Source organism: Sinocyclocheilus anshuiensis, unplaced genomic scaffold, assembly GCF_001515605.1.
Source record: "Sinocyclocheilus anshuiensis isolate Anshui unplaced genomic scaffold, SAMN03320099.WGS_v1.1 scaffold100, whole genome shotgun sequence".
NCBI lineage: Eukaryota > Metazoa > Chordata > Actinopteri > Cypriniformes > Cyprinidae > Sinocyclocheilus > Sinocyclocheilus anshuiensis.
The window spans coordinates 79,688-87,786 of NW_015555725.1; the positions used below are offsets into that span (position 1 = coordinate 79,688).

At 36.0% G+C, this 8,099-nt stretch overlaps 1 protein-coding gene across 1 annotated transcript in view; it reads right to left on the bottom strand.

The window, feature by feature from the left end:
* Positions 1 to 8,099, bottom strand: part of LOC107672609 (probable palmitoyltransferase ZDHHC8) — a 64,386-nt gene that overhangs the window by 27,874 nt on the left and 28,413 nt on the right. The window lies entirely within an intron of this gene.

Here is an 8,099-nt window from a genome sequence, read left to right on the forward strand (position 1 = left end):
CACACACACAAAAACACCTTTGTGGAGTGCGCAAAATACTCTCACAGCCTCTCAGAGCAAGAGAAACCCCAGCAGAGACAGAGAGTGTTCAAAGCTGCACACAACCTAGACTCAAAGAGAGACAAAGAGGAAAAATGGATACTCTTGAGCACAGTGACATAATGCAAGGGAAAGATGGGAATAAAATGTAAGAGAAAGACGGGAATAAAAACAGGATGATGGAATTGCAGACGTATTCCTCTGAGAGGGACAGGCAGTAGAGAGCGTAATGTCTTCCCATGAAAAGAGTTAAAGGAGTCAAGGAATCCTGAGGTGTGTGTCAAAGTGACGCTCTGCTTTCTCTCCCCACAGATGCACACAAAAATAGGACACCAAATCTGAGCACATTCTCTCCATTTGGTCGGCAGAAATGTCAGTGAATGCTGAGCTCCAGAGACAGAGAAACAGTGACAGTACACAGCCAAATCAGCACAGAATCTGAGGGAGATCGACAGACTGCACTTTTCTGTAGAGCTTTTATAGAAAGTTTCAGGAGATGAAAACTTCAATATTCACCTGCTGTAAAACTTTAACAGTCCCCTGATGGAAATTCAGTACTTTCAGTATTCTGCACATTAACCAAAGCACAATGGGAGAAAATGGGGAAAATATTGGTTTATATAAAATTCAGGCTCACACAGATTTTTTCCCCCATGGAATTCTGTGGAATGTGTTTAAATAGACTAAATTGTGTCAAATAGCCAACAGTGCAACACTTATTTGGTAGGCATAAATCTGCAGCCACAAACCTCAAAAAGCATCACAAATTTTGAGCACCACTCATTTATTGCATATTTGTTTTTTAATAGTTGTGGCCTAGTGGTTAGAGAGTTGGACTTTTAACCCAAAGGTTGTGGGTTCGAGTCTTGGTACCGGCAGGGATTGTAGGTGGGGGGAGTGAATGTACAGCATTCTCTTCCACCTTCAACACCACGACTGAAGTGAGACCCTTGAGCAAGGCACCGAACCTCCAACTGCTCCCTGGGCACCGCAGCAATATGGCTGCCCACTGCTCTGTGTGTGTGTTCATGGTGTGTGTGTGTGTGCACTTAGGTTAAATGCAGAGAGCAAATTCCAAGTATGGAACACCATACTTGGTATCACATCATGTCACATAATATTTGTGCTAATTCAATTCTGCTTTCAGTTATCAATAACACTTAAAAAAACTGCAAGGACATTATCCATTCCATTAACCCTAAAACACAACGCAATGAAGTGCAAAATTCAAAATACAGGTAAAACACACACACAAAAAAATCAATACAGAAAATTCATTCATATTAATACAGTACACATTGGTGCCTATTTTCATGGATTTTATTATTTTATTTTTACAGTGTAGTGTAGTACTTTTACCTCCGTGGAGCATATTCTACGATATTCTATAAAAAAAAATAGTAACATTTTAAAATATATTAAATATTTAAAATATATTAAAATAGAAAATAGCTATTTAAAATTGTAATAATAATAATTCACAATATTACTGTTTTACTGCATTTTTTGAAAAAAAAAAAAAAAATTGCAGCCTTGGTGAGCATAAAAATTTATTACATTTAAAGCATAAAAATGTAAATTTGATGTACATTTTTTGGGGCAGTCGTGGCCTAATGGTTAGAGAGTCGGACTAGTAATCCAAAGGTTGCGGGTTCGAGTCGCGGTACTGGCAGGGATTGTTGGTGGAGGGAGTGAATGAGCAGAGCATGAATGAGCAGTGAATGGGCATCGAACCCCCAACTGCTCCCCGGGCACTGCAACACATGGCTGCCCACTGTGTGTGTTCAGGGTGTGTGTGTGTCAGCTCACTGCTGTGTGTGTGCACTTGGATGGGTTAAATGCAGAGCACAAATTCCAAGTATGGGACACCATACTTGGCTACACGTCACGTCACTTTCACTTTCAAATGCCAAGTTTGAAAGACACAGTGATATGCTTAAAATCAACGTTTATGTCAAATTCCTACCTGTACATTACCCTTTAATTCCAACCACACTTTATATATAACACTTTCAATATTCTTCATCATAGCTTTCACCTGAAAAATCTTCCCAATATGCCCGTTCTTACTACATGAGTACATAAGAGTCTCATGAGAGTCTCATTCATACCGAGGAACAGCTGGAGTAGATGATGCAGGGATTTGCTTGGAGAAGCAAAAACTCTGAGAACAATCCCTCCTCTGCATGGACACAATGGGAGGCACAGATTACTGCTGCACAATAGAGCTAACATGCATTGTTCATTGAAAATCTGCCAGCCCAATTCCCACACTACATGTGGCCCGATCCAACCACACTTTGCAAAACACGTCACAAACTGCTGATCATCTAACTTTTTCATCAGAAAAAAAAGAGGCAACTCACATGTTTGTTGTGTCTTATGACCTCGTTCAAAGTGTTTAAAGGAATGGTTAACCCAAAAATGAGAGGTAGATGAGTTTATTTCTTCATCAGAACAGGAGAAATGTAATATTTTATCAATTGCTCACCAATGTATCCTCTGCAGTGAATGGGTGCCGTCAGAATGAGAGTCCAAACAGCTGATAAACACATCACAAAAATCGACAAGTAATCCACAGAACTCCAGTCCATCACTTATCGTCTTGTGAAGTGAAAAACTTGACGTGATGTTTTAATTAGCTGCTTGGACTCTCATTCTAACGGCACCCATTCACTGCAGAGGATCCATTAGTGAGCAAATGATAAAATACGAAATTTCTCCAAATCTGTTCTGATGAAGAAATAAACTCATCTTCCTCTTAGACTCCACTGGTGAACAAGTGATGTAGTGCTAAACAAACAAACTCATCTACATCATGGGTGGCCTGAGGATGCGTACATTTTTAGAAAATTTATATTTTTGGGTGAGTTATTCTTTTAAAGTTCTCTTCTGCACTTTTTCAACAGCAGCTCACTCTGTCATTTTTAAACACTTTTTCCACAGAAATGAATTTTTTCACTACTGTAGTGACGTCACTGCACATGCAATGTTGCAAGGTTGCGCACATAGCTCTGACCTCTCAGCAGAAATATTTAGTATATATTTAAATATTTAGTATACACTCAGATGCAGGAACTCCACCCAGAGTCATATAAACAGCATGGTACAGTCTATATGGGCATAACTGGGATACTCATGCTATTGAAACAATGAGACGAGGGTTAAAATCTTGCTCAGTCATTGTGCCCTTGAAAAAGACTCTTAACTGACCCTAGCGAGCAGCTGTTCCTGTGTTGTGACTGTGTTCTGTCTCTGTTTGAGCAATGATGGGGAGTATATGCCACATGCTCGTCCAAAAAATGAGTCAATGTAGCATTGGCTTAACATAAATTAATAGGACCGTCTTTTTACTGCTACTCAGGTATGCTGCGATTATGATTAGGGTTGGAGATGTTTGGAAGGCTGACAGAATGCAGCGTGTTAATGAACCTATATTAAAAGAAGAAGAAACACAGCATGCGGATGAATACAGTGATCAGGGTTTAATTAGGGTTTAAAACGGTTTAATTATCATGTCCAATAAAATCCAATCCAATGCCAATAGGAGTAATACAGTGGCATTCCGATGAACATATGCACACGATCCAAAGACTGACCAATTTATAATTTAGGCTTTTAGAAATCTGAAGTCAGAAAGTCAGAAAGTGCTTTATTTCCAAGTAGGTTTACACACTTAAGGAATTTGTCTTGGCGACAGGAGCTTCCAGTGCAGAAGAAAGTACAGACATGCATACTACAAACATACATGATAGTGCAGACATGCATAGAAATGGAAATACTCCAGTGCACCTGTGAGCATAATGCCCAACGAGCGACTAGCATCCACTCCTTCCCTTCCTTTAGCGTCTCTTCTTTCAGCAGAGCTAAATGATTGACTGGGGCACTTAGAGAATTACTCGACATATTTAGCAAAGATCAGCAGATGTTCAGCTGAGTGACAGAAAATAAATCTGAGAGGAGAAGACAGAAAGAGAGAAAAACAACAGAAAGAGAGAATGACAGATAGATAGATAGATAGATAGATAGATAGATAGATAGATAGAAAACAGTGATAGATTGATAGAATGATAGAATGATAAAGAAAAGAGAGAAAGAATCATAGAAAGGAAGAAAGAACAATTTAATGATAGAATCAAATAATGACAGCTAGAATGATAGAATTATGGATAGAATGATAGAATGATATATAGAACAACAGAACGATAGATAGAACGATAGATAGATAGAACGATAGATAGAACAGAACGATAGATAGAACAACGATACATAGAATGATAGAATGATAGAACGAACGATAGATAGAACAATAGAACGATAGAACGATAGATAGGTAGAACGATAGAACTATAGAACGAATGATAGAACGAACAATAGAACGAGCGATAGATAGAATGATAGAACGATAGAACGAACGAACTATAGAACGAACAATAGAACGATAGAACTAATGATAGAACAATAGATAGACAGAACGATAGATAGATAGAACGAATGAACAATAGAGAGAACGATAGAACGAACAATAGACAGAACGATAGAACGATAGAACGAACGATAGATAGAACGATAGAACGATAGATAGAACGAATGATAGAACGAACGATAGAACAATAGAACGAACGATAGAACAATAGATAGATAGATAGAACATTAGAACGAACGATAGAACAAACGATAGAACGATAGAACGATAGATAGATAGATAGATAGAACAATAGAACAATAGAACGAACGATAGAACAAACGATAGAACAATAGATAGATAGATAGATAGAACAATAGAACGAACGATAGAACGAACAATAGAATGATAGAACGAACGATAGAACAAACGATAGAACAATAGATAGATAGATAGATAGATAGATAGATAGAACAATAGAACGAACGATAGATAGAACGATAGATAGATAGAACGAACGATAGAACGAACAATAGAACAATAGATAGATAGATATAGATAGAACCATAGATAGATAGAACCATAGATAGATAGAACCATAGAACAATAGAACGAACGATAGAACGAACGATAGAACAATAGATAGATTAAATTCAATGAAAAAATTAAATAAAAAAACAGAGCTCTTCATTTTGACGACAACATGCAAAATATTTTCCCTTAAAAATGTTAACTCCCTGCATTCCATTCCATTAGTTATGAAAGCATCAGGTGGAGAGCTATGCTGCAAATCAACAATTATTCAACACTAATACAACATATCACAACCTGAAACAGAACTGCTGCTGCTCAGCTCATACACCTCTAATCTAAAAAAAGAACTATATGACCTCGACATGAAACAATCATGAGATTTAATTTGCAACAGTTCTTTAGAATTCAGATTTCAATGGGAAAATGTCCCTCACTGTGAGCATTCAATCGTTCATTTCATCTCACAACGCTGCATTTCAACACTCTTCTTATCTACACGCTACCTCAGCTCCCAAAGTAAAGCCTGAACGGCTAACACAAACTCTCTCTATCTCCGTCTCAAAAGGTTTAGCATGAATGGGGCTCTTTTGAGTGAAGCAGCGTTCCTCCTACAGTGGAAACTATGACAAGCAAGAGCCAGCAGCAGGTAGGAAGCTAAAAGCCAGATAGCCTTCCCTGTGAAAAAAAGGGACAAAAACACCCACAACTCTTTATTCTACCATTTTTTTCTAAATAAGACTTGCGGTAAGAAGACATTGGAGGGGTCAGCGGCTGAAACAATTAGCACTGTTATTATTGGTTGTGATTTAGAGCTGCGAGGGGTTATATTTAGTGTGTTGGGAAATGAGTGCAGAAAAATAAATATCACCTTGACTTCTTGATGCCATTATAACAAACGCAGCAGGGTTGTGAGTGGGTCCTTGTTTAAAGTCGAGCCTAAAGCCATGCAGGTTTATTTATTTAAAAATATATATACACTTTCTACCTTATATATATCGCAGTACACTGTAGAGGCCTGTTTGAGAGGATTGAGTTAAAACCTGAGATTAAGCATCTCTGAATGCTCACCTATAAAGTATGACCAGAAATACACAGAATTGCTGCTCTATAATAGCAGCATCAGTTTTATTAAATAAAAAAGCAGCCATCCATGTGAGAAACATGAAATGGAGATCAAGAGTCAACAGCCACAGCTAATTATTTTAGCATCACAGAACACCTTCCAGAATTGAACAAACCAAACATTCACATTTGCTGCAGCTCTAAGTCAAAGCAAATAAATAATTTCACATTTGTGCTCATGATCACATTTCAGGACACCAAACTTATAATTATCATAATATAGTATAATTTTAGAACATAAAATATATTATAATATTAAAATATAACAACTTATTCATTAATGTTCAAAAATGGTAATTAAAACATAAGCAAACTGGCTTATATTTTAAAATTAAATTTAATATAATATAAATGATATTAATGAATCAATTATTTATTCATTAATATTTAGAAGGTAATTAAAACATGAGCAAACTGACTTGATGTTGCTCAAATAAAAAAAAAAATCAAATTTGTAAAATAAATAATAATACAATTAAAATTCATAATAACTAAAAAAAATGTCTATGGGACAAACAAAGGTTGCATTTTATGTGCATTTTTGTATGCTACAAATGCACTAATTTTTAAAGATGGAATATTCTTGTGTCAAGAACTGAACACCTTAGACATTCAGAACAAGGTTTTACCAAAAAAAGTGATGCAAAAAATACAAGCCACTTTTAAGACACAAGCTAAAAAAGTTTATTGTTGTAGATTTTAAAGAGGACCAAGTGCTATTTTCATGAATCGATAGGCAGAGGAGCGTACATAAAAACACACAAAAATTCTCCCTCACTTCCATTAAAGTCTAATGTGTGCTGTTCTCAGAGCAGAGCACTATTAAGGCACTACACCCAGTTTTATATTTAAGTTTTGTGAGTCATGCCTTCCCATGGGACCACTCTCCCTATGCGAACAAAATCGGTCCATTTTTGGGAATGACAAGCAGTGGAGTACAGAAAAAGCTGCATGCCATTCAAATATATTAAAAGCCTTCATAATACATTAGCTAGTCTATACTATTCATACCATAAATTGTCCTTGCAATGGTATTGCTGGAGAATTTAACATAACAGTATGTAAAGTTTTCATATCTGCATTTTGTCACCCAAATGGATTTGACATAAACTGTAACTTCATGTTATGACAGATAACATACAGAGAATTTAGCACGCTTCATATTTCATACTGGGCTCTGGGCCTACCATTTTCATTCGTTGCTTTCTGTCTTCACTCACTCACAGATTACTTACTGTCTCTCACTATGGTTTGCTTCAAAGGAAACAAAGGCACAAGTCTTAACACAATTAATCATCAACTCAACAAATTACGTGACTTTGGAATAATCTTAGATTGAGTTTCTTAAATGCTGTATTTATGTCATGATTGCTCTGTGAAGGTTGAGCATGCATAAGGCACTCGGCTTTGTTTACACAGAGCACTTGTGTTTTGTTAACACACGATAAGGGTCACAAATGACTTTGAGAACTGCCCAGATTTTACATCACTGCTCAGCTGAAACATGAGTATCAATGTGCTCTGCTTGATGTCAAAAAACATTTGGCTGTGTTCGTAAGGGAATACTAGCATACATGCTTACTATGTGATCTCCACTAAAGAAAAAGAAGAGTATGTGAAATAGTCTGAAATAGTCTAAACATTTCAACAGTATGATGATCTCATTAGATTCATTGATAATTTAGCAGGTGGTGACCATTATCGCAGTAATAAAAGCGGTTATTTTGTTTTGTTTTAAAATTTAATGGTGTAAAAAATATGTAATCAAATAATCACATGCAGTTCTTAAAGTCAAGAAAAGGATTGCAAATAAATAAATAAATAAAATGTTGTTTGTTTGTTTATTTAAACCATGGCTTCTTTACGTATTTATATTTGAATATATATATATATATTTTGAACCTGACATGTTTTATTTGACCCATTTAAATATTTTATATTATAAATAAATAAATGTTTTCCTTTATTTCTATTTAATTATTTATGTAATTACATTTTT